The following is a 20,332-nucleotide window of genomic DNA, read 5'->3' on the forward strand; positions in this document are numbered from 1 at the left end:
ATCAACTATGTTTAATATGAATAACACATTATGAGTTTTGGTTTATTTGTAGCTTACTTTTTATTAGTCCTAGTCCATGACATCATTTTATTCCTTAGTTGTCATCTTCTTCTTAGACCCTTCAACCTAAGTTGCATGCTTAGAGCCTTATCTAAATAGCTTTTAGCAACATGCTCATGATGAATTTATGCTTAAATTCACTTTGTTCTCCTCGATGTTATTTAAGCTCAATACATATATTTTTTTCTTCTATGTAGCATGGTTACAAAATATGATCTTTATGGTAGTAATTTGAGTGTTTGCTTTAAATTTACGTTAATATTTTAGGCTCATACTCATTGGTATGATTAATTCTTGAGTGCACTGTACCACTACAAGGTTCTCTACTCAACCTTGATAATTATTTATTCTTGGTGCACAATATAACTAATTGATGATGTATTCTATACACAAATAATTTTGTACAAACATAACTGGAGTCTTTGCTCAACAATTTATTAACCCTAGTTCCAATTATTGTATGCTTGTCTATTTACCTAGGATTCTCAATCCCTTTCATATGGTTGAGAATAGGTATATATGCTTTTGGTACATGCTACTTACAATATACATATACATACTCTTATATCAAAAACCCATAAAATTTCACAATCTTAATAATTACAAATTTCCCTGCTATTTTATTTTAACAATTTCCACACTAGCCTAAGCATAAGTTCCTCATACACAAATATTAACCAAGTATAGTGATAAGAGGCCTCTACATTATTGTATCGTTGTCCTCTACAATAGAAAATTGTAAGGATATTCAAGTCCATAGTTACTATATGCATGCATAGATTTTTACGAGGAATACATAACCTTTAGGAATGATTTGCATGCATAATCCTTTCTAAGAAGGGAATTTATATTTATATTTTATGGTATTGTACCAACACATCCATATTTTATGTACATCCTATTAAGATTATGTTTAAATTCACATAAATAATACATTCATCTGAACCTCTATTAATTGTTAACCTCCTCACTCTCTTAATTAACCTACATACCATATTATCAAATATAATTTATTGTGTATTCTCCATCACAAGTATAAAATAACAACACTAAAGTAACACATGCATACTTCCGTAGTTGTTCAATCACACTCTGCATCTAAATAAATTCCTTACTAAAACAAAGAAAAAAGTTTCTCTTAAAAACACAGCCAACTACTTATCTGACTAACAAAACTCTCATGGAAATATTATGGGAAGAAGCACGTTCCTCCCAACAAAACAGTTGCACTCCTAGCAACCGCCCCCCTCGAAATCAGGCTTCCATCTTCCTCTATATTCTTTAAACCCTCTCTAAATTGTTTTCACTTAGTAGTATTTATTTTTTTCCCTTTGGAAAAAGTCGTAATTTTCATTAAGTAAAGAAAATTACATTTTGTAGATGTAAAAGCATATGCTGTACGTGGGGCATAAAGCCCATCAATTTTGAGTAATAAAAAAAAAAAGGTGTACTCCATGCAGGGAGACACTATTCTGTTACTAAGATTGCAATATAAGATAAGTACTTACTCTACGCAGAGAGTATCAAAACTGCCATATATGAGTCTATTGTCATTGTGCATATATATATAATTATATAAACAAAAAATATTTTTAGGCTCCTTCTAAGCTAGTTAATCTAGTATGTCTATAAATGGTCAATGATAGTACTGATGGAAGGTTCCATCCTTCTGCTCCAGTATCCTCCACATTCCTATAGGCCTGTGCACTACTTCCTTGGATAGCAAATCGGCAACTGTGTTCCGCTCCCTGTATATGTGATGACAAATAAATGTGTCAAATAAATTGATAAGTCTATGGACTTCTTCCATGATATGCCTTAGAGAATATGCATTACAATTTGCATTTTTATTTATCCAATTGCATACAGTTTTTGAATCTCCAAATAGTTGTAAGTTTCTGCATTGTTTTTCCAGTGCAAATTGTATGGTATATTTTGTTGTGATAAGCTCAGCAAAATTGTTAGTGCCTCTACCTAATCCCATTTGTATTTTGTAATAATGAGATGCTAAAAGGTGTAGTATAGTACCTCCCCCACATCCTGTGTCTTGTGCTGAGCCGTCGAAATATGTCCACGGAAGTGTATGATTTATGTTTTCTAGAATGATATGCCTGGGAGTAGAGCTAGATTCATCCTCCAGAATGAGATGGTAGTCAACTAGTATGCAGGCTGTGATAGTTGGCCAGTAGGGGGGAGAGTTCTAAAAAATATATCTATTTTGGGCAATCCAAATGGCCTAGCAAGTAAGAATGGGAATATTTCTGGCTTTCGTCGAGGGGGCGGCAGTCCACCATGCTTCCCAGGCTTCACGAACTAACATGCCCTGCCATTGTGGAAGTGAGGGTAGATGAGAGAGTATAGAAATCCATAGCTCTTTTATGGTCGGGCACAAGAGGAAAAGATGATCCACAGTTTCGTTGTCTGCTTTACATAGGCCGCACCAGAAGGGTCCATGAAAGGATCTTTTGCTTAAATTTTCTCCTGTGGGGATCTTGTGCCTCAGAATGGTCCACATGAGGAGTCTCGTTCTGGGTGGTGCTTTTAATTTCCATAAGATTCTCCACCATGTTTCGCACAGTGGAGGTTTCTTTGAGTCCATTAGGGCTATATAACCTGCTTTTGGTGAGTATTTCTCGTGTTTAGCTGGTGCCCAGATTAACTCATCCTCCCCTTCCTGAATTCTGATGTGAGATTCAGTAAGGGCCTCCGTGTATTCTTTCTAATACTACTGCCATAGCTGAGGGATCTGCAATACCCTCCCAGATTTCCAGGCTTGTTGTGTAAATGTAGAGCATTCATTGTCTGCTATATGGCTAAGGTGTGTGATCCCTCTGACAGTGAGATGTGTTCTAAGCTCCTCAGGGAGCCTGTGAGAGTTTCCACATCCGATCCAGGGATCAATCCCGATTCTGACCGCTGCTCCCAACTGTACTCTCCATGTGAGACCATCCCTAATAAGGGGCATTGCTTGTAGAACTTCTTTCTATATGTTTGATTTTCCAGCATAATTCCACTAAGGTTGTCATATCCATTCCATGAGGTTTAGAGGAGCTATGTATTTAGATATGGCCACTGTTTTCCATAAGCTATGTGATATGATTAGCTGCCACCATAGTTTGGCCATCAAGGTTGTAGAGAAAGTGCCTAGGCTTTTCATTCCCCAACCTCCCCATTTCTTTGGGAGATCTAGGGATTCCCAGTTGGTCCAAGCAAAAATCTTTCCCGACTGCTTCCATTTCCACAAGAATCTGCAACATAGGTTTTTGATTCTTGTAAGGATTCCCCTTGGTATCCATGCTAACAACATCCAATATACTGGGGTTGCTTCCAAAACTTCTTTGTGAGGATCAACCTTCCTGCTCTCGATAAATATTTGTGGTGCCAATTGTTAAGTTGTTTTTCCATTTTGGTGATGATTCAGATCCAATCTGCGTTCTTAGATCCAAGGGGCTTTAATCTGTAGCCCAAGTATTTGAGGCCCTCCTCCAGTTGTTGTAGGGTATATGGAAATCTTCGCAGGGAATAATGTATCTCGTATGGGGAACACCCTATAACCGTTATAGTGGACTTTTCATTGTTCACCATCATGCATGTGGCTGATAGGAATATAGAGAAAGTGTTAAGTAGAGAAGTCAAATCACCAATACTCCCATTAAGGAAGAGCAGCACATCGTCTACAAAGAGTAAGTGCGTCAATGTGCATCCATCTATGATCCGAATACCTCTTAGCCTACCCCGTCGGTGTTCCTCCTTTAAGATTCAGCTGAGACCTTCCATGATGAGTAAGAAAAGTAACGAGGACAGTGGGCATCCCTGCTTGAGATGTCTCTCAGAGTGAAAGAAGGGTGAGGTTGCCCCATTTATAAGAACATTGAATGATACATTAGTGATGCAACACATAATCCACCTTATGAACTCATATGGAAAACCTAAATGTGTTAAGATCATTCTAATATATAACCAATTTACTCTGTCAAAGGCTTTCGAGAGATCTACTTTTAGGACCATACCTTTAAGTTTCTGAGTCTGTATAGAGTGCAGGATTTCTTGTGTAGTTCCGACAGCCTCATGGATTTGTTTGTTCTGTAAGAAGGCAAATTTTTCAGCTAAGATGTGGTTGGATAGGATCAGCCAGAGGCGATTGGCTATGATCTTGGAAATGATCTTGTAAATACAGTTACACAAGGAAATGGGCCGAAAGTCATTGAAGGAGGTGGGGTTGTCAGATTTGGCTATGAGAGCGATGAAGGTTGAGTTGTAGGCCTCATACATTCTTCTGCTGGATCTGAACTCTTCAATAACTTTTAGGAGGTCCCATCCCATAATTTCAAAGAAAGCCAGGTAGAATTCCACATTCCATCCATCTGGACCTAGGATTTTGTCTTGTTTGAACCATTTTAGGGTGGCTTCCAGTTCTCCCAAGGTGAATTCCTTTGTCAATTCCAAAGCATCCTCCTAGTCAATGAACCTTGGAAATAACTGAGTTGTTCTCATGATTTCAGCTAGAGTAGCATTTGGAGGGGCCTTGTATATGTTCCTAAAATGAGCTGTAGCCAAGGCTGCTAATCTGGGGAAGGTATTCACTGTTTCACCCTGTTCATCTGCTAGCTGCCAAATTGTATTTATCACTTTGTTCCCATTTGTGAATTTGTGGTAGAACTTGGTATTATCATCCCCTTCATTAAGCCAAATGGCTCTGCTTCTCAGTCACCAACTTTCCTCCCTATCCTTGAGTGTCTGACTCCTCTTAGCCAAAAGGGAGGTTAGATGGTCTTTAAGATCTGGGAAGAGTATATCCCACCATGATCATTCTCAAAGGCCTATATTTCCTCTTCAATAGTCTTAAGGATAAGGTCTTCCAGGGTTCTCTTTTTGTGTGCCCATATTTTAGAGAGTTTCTTCAGTTCTCTCAGATTTTGTGCAAAACCTTCTGAGATTGTCCTTCCTGCTGTAGGGGGGTGAGCCTTCCAGAATTTGGTGACTAGTCTAATGTAGTTTGCGTCTCTTAGCCATGCATAGTTGAATTTAAAGGGTGCTTTTGGTTTGTACATACCACCCCTTATTTCCAGATAGATTGGCCTGTGATCCGATAAGCCCCCTGAACGAACCCACTGTCTAACTCCTTGGCCCATATTCAGTAGGTACTCCTTGATGAGGAATTGATCTAGCCTCCTAGAGAGGTTGTCCTCACCTGATCTGTTGTTTTTCCATGTAGGTTGGATTTTGGAGGAGGGGATATCAATAAGATTATGTTCCTCCAATCTCATCTCAAAAAATTCCGAGAGGTTATGTCTTTGTGCATTATGCCCCTAGATTTCGCGAATCCAATGGAGAAGTTTAGGTCCCCCCCCCCCCCAACAAAGATGAGCTTATCCTGTTGAAGGATGTGAGATTTTAGCAGCCTGTTCCAGTATTCTTCCCTATTGTGACAGGGGCCATAGATGTTAATAATCCTAAGCTCTGTATTGAGTTCAGATGAGTATATGTCTACTCCTATGTGTCCTAAGCTTCCCAAAATGTTGTAGCTTCTGATGGAATGGGTGTTTCCTCCCAGAGCCAAGCCCCCAGATCGACCAATTGCATTTAGAGCGTGAAAAGACCATCCAAGTAGCCATGATTCGAGAAGGTGAGTGATGACACTAGCCTGTCCTAGGGTTTCTTGTAAGAAAAGAATATCAAAGGGTTTAGATATAAGAAGTCTTCTCATGGCTAATTTTTTGTCAGGGCTAGCCAACCCTCTACAGTTGAAAGATAGCAGCTTCATGGAGGGGGGTGCACTAGGGTATTCACTGCTCTAAGTACCCAGTCGATGGAGTGTTGTCTGCTAGTAGCAATCTCTTCCCTAGATTGTGGCATGGCTTTTGATAAGGAGGATGGTCTGCCTCAAGGTTGCTTCAGAGGTGAGGGAGAGGAGATCAGGCCAATATCCAGGGTATCAAGAGCCTGTGATCAAATCCGAGAGTGAAGGGGGTATCTGGTGGATGGAGGGATAGGTGGAGGGGTGGTTGCAGGGATGGAGGAGATAGCTTGGGGGTCCTCGGGAAATGATGGTGGGGTGCAGGAGATGGTGGGGGAGGAGGGTTTAATGGGGCTTGCCAAAGATATGGGTGGGTTATTGTTATGGTCAAAGAGTTGAAACTTATTTGAATCTATGCAATATGATGAAGCAGTAGAATAAGCAGAGGAGGAAGTTGAATTCAACATACCTGTGGAGAATGCAGCCTCGGCAACCACCCTTGCTCTAGTTAGAGGTGGAGAGGGTGGTCTGAAAGTTGCTTTCCCACACTTCTTCCTGGCCTCCTTTGAGGGTGCCTTCTCTGCATCCGTCTGTGCCAAGTTTGTTACTTCCTCAACCAAGGGGGGCTACCCTATGATTGTGGTCTTTTCTGCAGAATTACCTTCACCTTTTCTCCATCTCTCGCCTTCCTATTCAAAGGGCAGTCCTTGAAAAGATGTCCCACCTTGTGGCATCATCTACAGCGAAATGGGACTCCTTCGTAATCCAGGGTTTGTTGCCAAGAGAAAGTTCTCCATTGCAATGTGATATGCTCCTGGAGGCCCCCCCAGTGTCCAGATGAACCAGAACCCTGGCATAAGCCATCATTCCAGTAGCCAGATAAGATCTATCGTGCTCTAGATAAGTGCCAAGTGTGTTGTCGATGTGTCGAAAAATGTCCTCCAATCAGAATTGGAGGGGTAATCCTGGAAGCTGAACCCAAATAGGCCCAACTCCTATCTGTTCTTTTTCTAGATCGAAAATAGGGTTCCATCGACAGAGGAGGACTAGAGCGTGTTCAAAGTGCCAAAAGGAAGACATGACCCAATTTGTGTGCTCGGCTCTGGTGAAGTGTAGATCGAACCAACCCCTAACAAATGTTTGAACAAAGGGGAGGTCGGCTAGGTGCTTCCCCCATACCTCAGAGGTCCACAACTTTAGTCAAGCCGCTGTGTAGCTTCTACCACAGATCCTTCCCACCAACACACAGTCCACCATGTCCATGGTGTCGCCCCACTAGATATCTTCCCCAGGCCTAATGCTTAGGTCTTTGCCTTTAGATTTGAAGCACTTGAGCTTCTTGTTTGGTCTAACAGCGTCTTCAAGGGCGTCCGTTTGATCCTTTGGATGAGAAGGGTTTGAGGGAGGGCTTTGAGTGTTGAGATGATCGTCTGCAGGGATAGATTCTAAAAGTGGGGGGACTAGCGAGTAGCTACCTGATGGAGGTTCCGCAGATGCTGTGGTTTGAGGGTTACCTTGTGCGGGATTCAGGTTTCTCGGGGGGTAGCTTAGAGAGTTGTCAGATTGGAGGGGGAGGGGGTTATGCGAAGATTCAGCCGCAATATTAGGGTGAAGGCAGGCGGACGTGAAGTTAAAAGCAGAAGGTGACTATGGCGGGGAGGATGGTACCAGCCATACCGGAGGAGGCTCGGAGAAGGTCACGGTGGAGCAGGAGGGTCCCGAGATCAAGGGTAGTCCAACAATGGTGGCCGTTAGATCGCAACATAAGGGGAGGAGGTCTTCCGCGGCGGAGTTAGGAGTTTTCTAGATGTCAACGTCCTCCAACGGGTCCTCCGAGTAATCCACTAGGTCTAGCTCCATGCCTGTTACGAGAATTTCTCTACCAGCTGCCTCTAGGACCTTAGTAGTATTTATTATTTTCATGCCCAACAAATTTTCTAACAACGTCTTGCTTTTAAGGTTTCCCCGCCCTTTTGCTTTACCTAGGCATTTTTTTACAAAATAGGAAAAACATTTATTTTTTCCTTCTTAAGCATGCATTTCTCTCTAGCTATGCTTATTCTTATATTTTCACCTAGAATGATATTTCTCTCCATCTATGTGTATCCTTATATTTCCACCCAGCATAACATTTCTCTCCAGTTATGTTATTTCCTAGTGGTAATTTTTCTCCCAGAAATTTTTGGGTGAATTAGGGAACATTACAAATGTGACTATTGTCACTTTCCTCTTTTTTGTCCACAACCTGTACTTAACCACTTAATGGTTTCTTGGATAGTAAGGAAGCCCAAATACTCATGTGATGTTTTTATTTCCAAGAGAAAAGAAACATTTATTTATTATTATAAAATTTATTCACATAAGTCAATCAAATTAGTCTTGGCCCCATAACCAACATTTCTACTTCAATATTTACAAACAAATATAACATAATAAAGTCTTCAAAAGCAATTGTACCAGGGGTATTATACACCATTATTATTAAATTTCGTCTAGATAAACAATTCCATCATATAAATATTATATACATTGTCAATTAATCAATACCATAAATATCACCAATCATTGAATCAAAATCATTATCAACATTACTGATCAAATCATCATTCTCACAACATTAATAACATCAATGATCTACTCCTAAACAATTTATCATAATAGTAGCTTCTAATCCATTTCAGGTGCCTCAGTTAAAGTCAAAAAAAACATATTAATACAATATATTATAATACTAGTTATGGGAAAAGAGGGTGATCTATGAGTTATTACAAGTTATTTACCTATGAGAAATGTTCCACTTTCATATAATATCCCGACAATTTACATACATTAATGAGGTTCACATTTTATGGTATTCAAGATAGAAATCAATATACAATTTGTTTATAAGAGATATCTTTTCAACATCCAACAATAAGAGAGGAGGAGAGGGTTATTAGATAACTATAATTCATTCAGATTAATTTTACTACAACATGGTAGTTTTTATTATAACGTGATGTATCATAAATTACTCATTGAATTATTAGCAAGCAAATAAGTTTCATTTGGAATAAGGATAAGTGTAATCACTTATATAATTTTATATTATAAAATTATGTTTGATAATCATAATAATAATATCTATTTATTAAACTATGGTGCTGTCTACTGAGGCCACAATTTTGCAGGGAAAGTAATTTTTTGCCGGAATATGGCCATTTTTGGTTAGAAAATCTGATCATAGGAGTATTTGAATCATTTTTAGATAGTGGAAATGGATTCAACACCATAAAAAACACATGGGGTACCCAAAATCCCGAAGTTTGACAGTTGTAACCCAAATTTCCCAAAATATCTGTCAATTTTGTACCAAAATCATGTCGAAATTTCCACTATTTTTTTGGGAAAATTTGTGGCCAAATTAGACTACTCTTCAAACTATTTTAAGACCATAAAAATAGAAATTAAATATTCAATGCATTTATCAAAGTTAAGAAATTAATGCTTCCACCAAGTATAAATATGTCAGGGTGAAAGCATGAACATGGGTTGCACTTTTGGGCCAAATGTGGTGATGAAATTTTAAAATTTTACTCTTTTATCGAATTGAAGCCCTCAAAATCCATATAAGCACTGTGAATTTTGATTCGGAGTAAAAATACAAATTATGGAGAATTTTGTTTTTGTCCTAATGATACTTTTTTCAAAAAATATTTAGTGTCACATAATATGTTAATTTTCCATTAAATGAAAAGCTTGTCCTTGCAAATTTTCACACATCTTAAGAGGTATGTGTGTGCTCACGTAGCATAACTTAGTCTAAAATGTGTAATTTAAAATATATATATACATGAGCATGATATACACAAACAGAGCTAATATTTTCATATTAATTTTTTTTTATGTAAAAATATATTTTTTATTATTTTTCGAAGTTGGAGAAGTAATATTTCAATTGCATTTTGTAGACACGTGTTCACATAAGGTTTTTTTCAATTATTTAAATAAATTGAAAAACCAAAAGTACCCTTTTGAAGAGGACTCATAAATGAAGATAGTGGTATTTTTTGAAATTTTTTCATTATGTATATTTTACGATATTGATTTTTTATTCAACCTCTTTAAAATAGTTCAAAAAAAATTCAAACATTATGTTTAAAAGAAATTAGATGAAAAATATCATATGAATTCGAAAATGTCAAACTCATATGCCATTGGATAGAGGATTCCTTCATGAATCCAATGTGATCAACTCTGCCACCTGAGGACAAATTTATCCCTAAGTCTACTAGGGTACAAAATGGAGTTGCAGAAAATTTTGTAGAAGGGGTGCTGAAATTGCTGATTTTAGGACTTAAGAGGCTCAATCGAGCGCCTAAATTTGAAATTTAAATAGCTCAATCAAAGGTTTCATAAACCCTCTATCAAGCTATTTAATTGGTTAAAAAGAGCTTGATCAAGTGATATGGCTTGATCGAGCTGTTATGCCCGATCAAGTGATATGGCTTGATCAGGCTATTATGCTCGATCAAGCCTCTATAAAAAAAAATTGAATAATCTAAAATTAAACTTTTACCTCATTTTAAAATTCCAAATCTTATTAGAATTTTTGTTATAATGTCATGTAAAAATCTTATTAAATTTAATATTAATATTAAAAGAATATTATTTTTATTATATTAAACTAAATGATAAAATGACATTAATATAAAAAAAAAAATTAAAAAAAAATATATATATATATGTATGTTAATGTTAATATTAAATTTATTAATTTTGGATTAACATAATATTATTAGCTTTAATATAATATAAAATTTCTTACAATATAATATATAATAGCACAATCACATTAATAAATGTGGTTGATATATGCCATAGGCATTAGCAAAAGAGTCATTAACACAAAAAGAGTCATACAAGCTGACTCAATATATATATTACTAATTTTATTTAACTTAATTTTTTTATAAATATAACATAATAAAAAATATAATATTTTTAAAATCTTGAAGTAATCATAACCTAAATCTACCTTTAAAGAAAAAAAACCTAAATAGTTTCAGTTGGAAGACATGAAGCACTCTATGTATCTTTGATGGAGGTAAATGGAACAATAATATTTTGGAAACTTTTAGATAATATTTCCGTGGAAAATTATCATTTTCCCTCTAACTGAAAATTATCATTTTCTCTCATTCTATATACATGGTCTATGTCATGTGGGCCATGCACCCTCCAAGTCTCACGAATGACATCACGATACATGCATGTATGTGTCAAAAGTTGATCAAAGGGTAAACTCATGAAAAATACATCGTCATATAAGGGCACTGGTGGGTCACAAGGCAGTGCTGGTGATCTCCTAATGTCTCCATGTAATGCAACATGCTCACTGGCCAATGATACCCGCATGTTGTTTGCAATAGTCTCTAATGTCACACCACCGAGTTTTGATAGCCCCTCTAGCTGTCTAGGTAATACCAAGCTCCGGGACGGTAGTGTCAATAATATTGGAGGTGGAGGTACATGCCCAAGGTCCCTACAATCCCCCTCGCACTCATAGGTACGTCCCATGTTTATACCATAAAAAATGGATCTAGTATCAGTGTAATCTGACCTGATATGTAACACAAACTCTGCATATAAATTTTTACTAGAATAAATGGAGACCTGGTCATGATTGGGGAACTTTCCCCAAGCTCCAATGAATCTATCATACATGAAAGGGGTTGCATGAACATTACTAAAATATTTTAGTGGGATCAGACCTTTATGTCTAGTAGGGATATTCAGAGTGATGTCGAACAACACCCCCCTAACATCAATTTCCTTGGTGACCTCTTTCACCACCTCCCAAGAATCTGGGCCTCTAACATCATGCCTCCTGACCCTATTCATGAACTGTAATATGTGGTTGTGTGGGCCTGACCTCCTATATGTCTCGATCAACCTAGTCATGATATCCATCATCATATACAACACAAGAGGAGTCAGTGAATTGGCAGGGAAATTTTGTATCTCTGTTGTGATCCATGTATGATGGGTCATAACATCCTCTAATGTGATCTGAGTTGTAGCATCATCCCACAAAGGGATCAATTTTGCATTCTTCTCCTCAGTTTTGACCTGCTAAGGACCTTTAAATCATAAACATAATTTAACATATATATAATTAACAAACTATAAGCATAATAACATATACAATAACTTCAAACACATCAGTTGAAGGAAATTTAAAAATTAATGACAATTTCAATACATAAACACATAAATTTTAAAGAGTATTTAAAAATGTAGGAGGTGTGTCTAAAATGGGCGAAGAAGGTCCACTGGATGTAGCATGGTCATGAAAAGAGACAAAAACATTGCCTCTGAAACTCTGACTGGCGTCGGAGGTAGGCTATACAATGGGAACATGAACTCTCAGTGGGCTATGAGATCTATCATGATCCTGACCATGTATAACAGAACCTCTCGCACTATGATGGCCTACAGTTGGGGCACATATATGGGATTCCTCAACATATTACATATAATATATATAAACTAATCCAATAAAAAAATGTTGACAAAATAACCATTTCTAAACTCAAGCAGAATAATCTAGCCAGAAGTCCTAAACTTTAGAGTGCATTTCTTAATAATTTATCAACCAAAGTACATTGAGTTCCATGTAAACACAATCGAAAGAAGTCATCAAATCTACCTTCACATTTTTTCTCTTTTCTAAATAATGCATTCGTATAAATAAGTAAATATATATGTAAAAATTTGAAATAAACCTATTTACAAAACTAATAAAATTTCATGCCAACCAAATACTACAATAGACTTTACATTTTTAATGTTTGACTTTAATACATGACATGTACTGGGTGCAAGCACATGAAGATAATGCTTCTTGTACAACACACTAAAACAATATGGTACAAATTAGAAAGTTGAGTCTAAATGATTTTATTTACTAGACCAAATGAACTTTGCATGACGGATTTAATGTATCTATCAATGATGCATTGTTGAAACATGAACTTATATGTATGTGTGTGTGTGTGTGTGTGTGTTATGTTTTAAATAATTATGCTATGTTAAATGTTATAGTTATGCACAATCTACATGTTACACTATGTTAAACGTTATGAACTATGTTATGTTACAATATACATACATACATACATACATATATATATATATATATATATATATATATATATATATATGATGTTATAGTATAATAGTTAAATTAGATATCTAGTTATATGATTTTATGTTATGAACTATCTAGTTATAGTTACATGCAATGTTATGTTATGTTATATATATATATATATATATATATGATGTTATAACTTTATTTTATATATAAAGAGAGAGAGAGAGAGAAAGATATAACATCATGTATTGTAGTTTTAAATGAGTCGTATTTACAGTTATAGTTATGTTGCATGCTATGTTATATATATATATATCTATATATATATATATATATATATATATATATATATATATATATATATATATATATAGATATATATATATATGTTTTATGTTAAATAATTTTATGTTATATATGTTAAATAATTATAGAGTTCTATGTTATATCTTTAGGTTATGAACTAAATAGTTATAAAACTATGTTATAATTTGTGTGTGTGTGTGTGTGTGTGAGAGAGAGAGAGAGAGATGTTATATAGGTAAGTTATAATTTTGTTAAATATATATATAAATATATAATAATTATGTTATAAACTATAGTTATGGTTATGTTGTAACATGTTATGTTTTATATATATAGAGAGAGAGAGATATGTTAGGTTAAATAGTTGTAAAGCTATGTTATGTTACATATTTTATATATATATAACTATAATATATAGCTATGTGATGTTATAGTTAAATATATAGTTACATCATTATGTTATATAGTTATATATATGTTATGTAAAATATTATAATTATATATATCTAGTGACATGATGTTATATATATGTATATATATATATATATATCAATTTTAATATTTTTAACTTTAAAATATTTATATATTATTTTTAAAACTAGAATCGTACTATATTTATTATTAAAAATATTTAAAATATAAATTAATTTAAATTTAAAATAATAAAATAAAATTTCTTATTTTATAAATAGAGGTTCACTATGAGCAACCATATTCATCATGTCAATCTCAAGCTCCTAATTTACTTATTTATTGGTTATAGTTTCATTGTTTTCTATTTTGGAGTTTTTTGGGATATATTTTTGGTCAAATTTGCTAGAAATTTAAAATGCATTTTAAATAACAAAAAACTAAAATAAATTGAAAATTTATTTCACAAAATTCCTAAAGAAAAAATTTGAAACCTAAAATAATTAGAAAAAAATGTTTAAATTACCATTCAAAATCAAAAAATATGCATTTAATACACAAAATATTGCAAGTAAGAAACAAATTTAAAACCTAAATTATAGTTTTTTTTTGTGGTTTCAAAGTGTTTTCTAGGTTGTTTTGAAGGGTTTTTTTATGGTTTTCTAGGTTGGTTTTGTGGTTTTCTAAGTTGTTTTGAAGGGTTTTTTTTATGGTTTTCTTGGTTGGTTTTGTGATTTTCTAAGCTTTTTTCAAAGGTTGGTTGTTTTTTTTTAATTAATTGGCTTTCATTGTTTTTGTACGTGGTCATTTTTTTAAATTAATTATGTGTTACATTTTGAAACAAAATAGAATAGTAAAGACAAAGGATAGAGTGCCTACCTTCGTTTGAGTCTCTGTGATGTTGGTAGGGTGGTTGGCAAGATTGATTTGAATGCTCCATTGCTCGATCGAGCTACTCTGAAACTCTCGGTCAAGCTCTCGCGGTTTGTGAAAATGGCACATGTAGACTGCAAGAGCGGTATATATAAAAAAAAGGGCTCGATCGAGCCTTAAATATTGATAAAGCCCTAAAGCTAAATCGAATGCTATAGCTCAATCAAGTGTTATAGCTCGATCAAGGGTTAGTTTTTAACCCTCGATCGAGCTACCTTTTTAGCACCTAAGGAGCTTGACCAAGTGCTTAAAAAAGGCTCAATCAAGCAATTGATTTTTCCACCCAAACGCGCTGTCTTTCACCAAAAAGTGTAACCCATCTCCATGCTTTCTCCCATCATATTAGCAATAACACACTTATTTAAGTGGACTCTTTCTATTTACCACTTAATAACCATCAATGTGTTTAAATATATGAGTCTAGTTTACTTGTATGAGTAATAATTTTATTGAAACTACATGCGTGGATTTTAAGAATATAAATGATCCCATGAATTTCACAATGCAATTCAATAAAATGATCACCATGAATGGTATAATTCCTTTCACTAAGGAGATCACAAGAAATAATTATGTATTTATTCTTCAACAATAAGAGCTTTTGTTTTTTCAAGATAAAGTTTATATTCCTAGAATTCAAAAGTATACATCAAAATATATTGAATTTTTTCCTATTCTACCACTAGGGATACCAAAAAAGAGCCAAAACTTCAATTTTATTAGTAGCCAAATAAAATGTTCACTAATGTTGCACCATAAAACATACAACTAGTATGATATGTTAAGCCTCTGGGGCCATCCTTGTATTGAAAATATAAAAACACAATTGAAAAATAAAAAAAGAGGGTAGCATAGGAATCATGATTAAGAATTATCATATTAATAAGGCCCCATTATAATGGGAATTTATTACATCCCAAATATCAACCTAGGTTTTGGAGGATGCCTAAGTGAACCTATATTTTCCTTAGCCTACAATCCATGGAGTGTATGTTCAACTACATGTCATCCAACGTTAAGAGAATCTCTTTTTTGGATTCATTTCCTTCAACTAGAAATGATCCAAATAGTAGATTCAAATTCCAATAAATGTCAATGGTATTCAAGTACTGGTTGTAGCCTCCCTTAGTGTGACCTGTATCTAAGACCTTTTCTACCAACTTTTCCAATACCTTTGAATCAGTCAGATAGTGATGTTCATTAACAATTTCCCTCTCCACCTAAGTAATCTCCTCTTAAACCAATTGTGGAATTTGTTCCTTGTATCATGTATCTAAGATTTTCATGTCTCTAGCAAGAGAGGTCCCATGGTAATAGGTTGTTACGTGTCAAATTGAGGCTCGCTAGTGGGGCATATTGATCACAACTTGGACATACCTTACTTGGCCTTAAAGAAGAATTAGACATAACTAAAAATAGTGGGGAAAGGGATATGAGGGAGTGATTCATGAAAGGAATTATTCAAGTGAGTTAAATCTAATGGGAGGGTGAATCGTTGTAGCTTTTTAGTCTAGTCCATAGGGTAAGCTTGAGGAATCAAACATCACAAAGTCACAACTGAGAAGAGAGAGGTGAATGAGAAGAAATCCTAGCCTTGCTAATAATATCTATAATAATATATTGAAATAAACAAGGGATCCTTCATCATTGCCATAAAGGTCGAGGAATTACAATATATAAAACATGAAATGACAAATAATTTGGAGGAAACCCATATAATTACCTAAATCATAACTAGTTGAGTGGATTAAAGCCTTGCCATGAATAACCACAAAACAATATGTGATATTGTTTACAAGTGCCAATGAATTATCCTTATGAGAGCCACCTCGCCTCCAAAAATGACCAATACACATGGGAAGGCCTAGTTAAACTAAAGTGTTTGACGATTGAGGATGATGCAACAATGGTTAGCAAAAACTTTGGATTTTTCATTAGAAATAAAGAATTAAAATAGGACGAGAGGAAAGGACCTCCACTATGATGGAGGAGTTCAGTGGGTCATGCATCGCTAAGCCAGATGTGATGGGTGTTATAATTATCATGGGGTTGACACATTACCACATCCACACTCCTTAATCCCTAGTGGGAGGGTTGCAGTGTGCCCCCCACCTGTCGTGCTTCATGCACCCCATTCAGGGACTTCAACCATTAGAACTAACACTTAGCTATTCCATTTGTTTATATATCTAATCAAATTATGCATATTTAAAAAAATGACAATAAAAGAATCATATGACTAGAAGGTTCTAAGAAAAGGGATCTATGATCAACTTCATTTTGAGTCATCATTACTATGATGTCTAGGTTTACGTGTTATGGCTAGGTTTCATGTATGCAAACATGCATGTATATGAAACTGCACTTATATTCATATGTGTGTGATTACATTTATAATTGAAGAGTTAAATATTCTTTAGTCACTAAGATTCAAATATCAATGAAAATAATAAAATGTATTTTTTCAAATATGATTTATGTCAAGAAACGTTTCATCTTATTATTCAATTTAGTTATAAAATAAAACTTATAATTTATAATTTCCATATGTGTGTGGGGTACATATTAAGGTTGCTATAACAACCAGATTGGCTACTAAAATTATGTTTCCTTCGCACACTATTATCATGACACATGTACCTTACATCCACATTCTTTTATTATATATATATATATATATATATATATATATATATATATATATATATATATTGTGTTTTAGTCTTGTGTGAGGCACTATGACATTCATCTCACAGTAAAATTCCTTTGATTGTGGACTTTTTTTTGGAGCTTTTATGATTTTTGTTAATTATAACCAAAGTTTTAGGAAAATGTTGAATACTTACATTTTACCATAAATTACAAAATATTTTCCTAATTTTGAAAAATCTTGTTTAGAATTTTCCATTGCCTGAGTGAACCTTGATGTGACATAATTCCCATGGTGTAGGGAGAGTATTTGTCAGTAAAATTAAAAAAACACTAGTTTATAAATGGTCATTCCATCAGTGAGTGTTGTGACACTCACACTATCCACTAACACTATTAGCTTGACATAGCTAGTGCTATCCACTAACACTATTAGCTTGACATAGTCAATGCTAGTGGGGGCGTATGTAGTTAGCTATGGTTTCCTATATTATTTCATTTTAAAATTTTAATATTCATTTTAACTTTTTATCTCATTTATTTATCTAAATTTATAAATTCCATTTCTTTTTCCATTCATTAAAAGAAATTCCATGTGTTATTATACTATTTATACAATAATAATTATTAATTTGTGTGGCCTAGTGATGAACAAGTTGATGAGCCCTAGTATTATAGCAAGAATGATGAAACTCCCAAGGCTAACAACTTTACTTTATCAGCTCGGGGTTTTGTACAAACTTGGAGGTGACAGTGTTATATACACAGTAGATGCATCATTCTACTCATGTCACTTCTCAACTGGGGCACTTGACCATTAGGGTTCCAGGCCATTCCTCTATTGAACTAAAAGGAATCTGACTACATAAATCAGCTAGCTATGAAATGATACAAATCACTTGCAGAAAAGAAATTATCTTAATCCTGCACTTGATCATCTAGATACCAAGGTTGCTTGAAAATAGAAGGTTATTCTATCATTTCTGAATTCAAACATGCATGCATTGGTTGTCTAATTCACACTTGCTGAGTGAACATAACTTTGATTGCGAAATTCAGAAATAAACGAACTAATGCTTATCTGATCTTGCAGGAGGGAAGGGACTGAAAGAACTGGTCTAGGTGGCACTTCTGGTCATGGAGTCCAAGTTAAGGGGTTAAAATATACTTAAACTAGACTCGACTATCATTGCAGGTTAAAATAGGTTGCTACAAGTTTGCTATAGGATGTTGTTACATGATGTCTTGAACTACTACAAGATACCCTGAACTACTATAGGAAGTTGGCTTAGAGGTTTTGTAGGGTGAGAATGGTGAGATGAAGTATTGGAAAGGTGTATGACAGTTGTGAAAGGTGTAGGGAAGGAGAAAATCACCCAAGGCCAATCCCATCACTCCAAGAAGGTCATATTTGCTTAAGACAGATTGCTCACAGTGGCTAGAAAACAGAGGTTCAGAATATGGGCTGGCATGCATCAACAGAAGGTAGAGAAGGCCTAGATGGAGTTGGTAGGAGGAATCCCTACCTGCATATCAACAACCCTGCAATCAAACATGATTCTCTTTTCATTTAAAAATCATTACATGTCAATGTGGAAAAGATGAGTTGAATTTGGAAAATATGATCTAACTATTGCTAAGAACTAGATCTATGAAATGGACTACCTCCTAAGATACAACAATCTTAAGAAGTAGAATAACAACTGTAGATATTTCCAAGAAATCATAAACAACTATCTAAATAAGACTAAAACTTAATCTATGCAATGAACAAAAGACAAACTCTGTTTTTGGGTTGTGAGAGTGGGGTCCTCTAATCATGATCCCATGAGGGAGATGAGATAGGGGTCACTGTCACAAGATTTTTGATGTATTTTCCTTCACTGGACTACAACACTAATCTAATCTTTAAGCTAATGGATGCATAGATAAGCAACAAGTTAATCAACTTTCTAAGCTAAAAGGAAACATAAATAAACTTCAGTAGTTAATCAACATTCTAAGCTAACAATACAGATACAAGAAAGGAACTTCTGCTGCTAGGGTTGGTCCCTAACCCAAGAGCTTCAACCCTCTGAGTCAACTCAATGCTGGATCAAAACATAATTTCTCATTATGAATCAAAAAGTTTCAAATAAATCAAACAATAACAGTCAAATGTGCTTCAACTTAATGGCCTGTTGGCTACAATAAAACTTTGAACCCTAATGAGTCCCTTAGCTTGCTTATTTATACAAAATTGGATCTACCAACAACTCCCTAGAAAATAGGGATACTTGGCTCCCTAACTCGAGAATAACTCTTCCTTGACTTGCACTATCTTAGCTGCTAATGAACTCAAATTGCTTGGCTGCCAGTGACACTCAGCTGATGAGATAGAGTGGGGGAATCTTGAACTGATTTGAGGAGTTAATGAGGGAGACCACCTCCTAGAATCTCTCTTACTTGCCTACTCTGAGTTCCTACACTCAAGTCAACTCAAAACTACTCCAATTCCTAAATTTAACACACATTAGCCCACATGACATAGTAACTCATCTTTACTCATCTCACTAAGCATAATATAACAAAATATGTAAATAAATGTGAGAAATGATAATTTAATAAGATGGAGAGTGGCAGTGTGACCCATATATTTTACTTATTTATAAGCCTCATAATAACCCCCCTACTGAAGTTGTTTATCATCCTTTGAGAAACCTAGTCATCTATATCCATATCCTTCATAGCCCTGGTGGCCTCTCTGACATCCCAAGCTTCTGTAGATGGTGTCTCTTCTTGAGGGTAGAAGCCTGCATTTTTCTCTATCTCTTCCCACTAATTCCTTTCCTCTTCTTCCTTCCTTCCTTCCTGTAGACCCAACAACAAAGGTGGACTGAGCTTCAGTCCAATCCAGTTGATTTTCAATCTCTACATGGCCCTCTTGTATAGAGGTGTTCTGGCCAATGCATTTTTCAATCTCTCAAGAGTGTGATATTCTTTGATCTGGAGACTGTGTGGTAGGGTATTCCACCTTCTCTGACATGCCTGTTGGCTCTCTGTCTCCAACATCCTGAGAGTTTCCTCAAAGTGACAGATGGATTTTTCTTGGGTGGAAA

The 20,332-nt window shown here is 35.1% G+C and overlaps 1 pseudogene; it reads right to left on the reverse strand.

Moving 5' to 3' along the window:
* Positions 1-6,661, reverse strand: part of LOC149154425 (putative beta-D-xylosidase 6) — a 76,289-nt pseudogene extending 69,628 nt beyond the window's left edge.
* Between the last annotated feature and the right edge of the window lie 13,671 nt (positions 6,662-20,332).

The sequence above is a fragment of the Pinus tabuliformis genome, chromosome 9 (genome assembly GCF_031772625.1).
Source record: "Pinus tabuliformis cultivar Carrire ecotype Pingquan chromosome 9, CPIR1, whole genome shotgun sequence".
NCBI lineage: Eukaryota > Viridiplantae > Streptophyta > Pinopsida > Pinales > Pinaceae > Pinus > Pinus tabuliformis.